The following is a 744-nucleotide window of genomic DNA, read 5'->3' as shown; positions in this document are numbered from 1 at the left end:
GATCAGATCAGTCTCAACATAGATGTATAAGATTATATTAGTCTGTTAGAGCTTGACTGATTCAAACATGTAATCAGGTTAAGTAATTTAAATTATAATATAACAGAACTGAAGCAGTGACTAGTTAATAGTGTTATATAGAGATAGTTGTTTTAAAAAGCTGTATGAATAAGCTTGACTATCTTGCTTAAATAGTGAGCTTGTAGACTACAGAGTTATTACAAGAATATCACAGATATGATACTTAGTATACTAAGAAGATTATATGAGACACACAGTAACTCTTGTATATATTTCAGTAGAAGAAAAATAAATCACTGACTTCTTTGATGAAGAGTCAGCATCTAGCGCCCCGGTGGCCGAATGGTTAATGCGGCCACCTGGTAACACCTTGGCGTGGGAAACCAAGGCGTGTGGGTTCGAAACCCGCAGGGGATACATTAAATCCGGAACTCAAGCACCTCAGGTTCCTAATAAATACAGAGGTGTACAAATCGCTTCAATAAATCACTCTATGTTCCTGGGCTGGGAAGTTATTATCGCATGTATCTAATTGTCACTCCTTTGTATTTCCTATGTTCTTGTTATCTTGGCGTGGTCTCAACACCTGTATTTCCTCCTGTATAACCAACACTTGGCCTGTATTTAACATCACGCAAGGACTCATCATAAGCTCCGCTTGCATATGAGTATAATGGAAGAAGAATAATAATAATAATAATAATAATAAGTCAGCATCTAGCT

The 744-nt window shown here is 36.6% G+C and overlaps 1 pseudogene across 1 annotated transcript; it reads left to right on the top strand.

Moving 5' to 3' along the window:
• Positions 1-349: 349 nt before the first annotated feature.
• BDCG_16092 lies at positions 350-438 on the top strand (annotated as a pseudogene). Its single transcript has one exon. The product of its transcript is annotated as a tRNA-OTHER (tRNA).
• The last annotated feature ends 306 nt before the right edge of the window (positions 439-744 follow it).

Source organism: Blastomyces dermatitidis (genome assembly GCF_000003525.1).
Source record: "Blastomyces dermatitidis ER-3 genomic scaffold supercont1.1, whole genome shotgun sequence".
Classification (NCBI taxonomy): Eukaryota; Fungi; Ascomycota; class Eurotiomycetes; order Onygenales; family Ajellomycetaceae; genus Blastomyces; species Blastomyces dermatitidis.
This window is presented reverse-complemented; position numbering and strand designations above follow the sequence as displayed.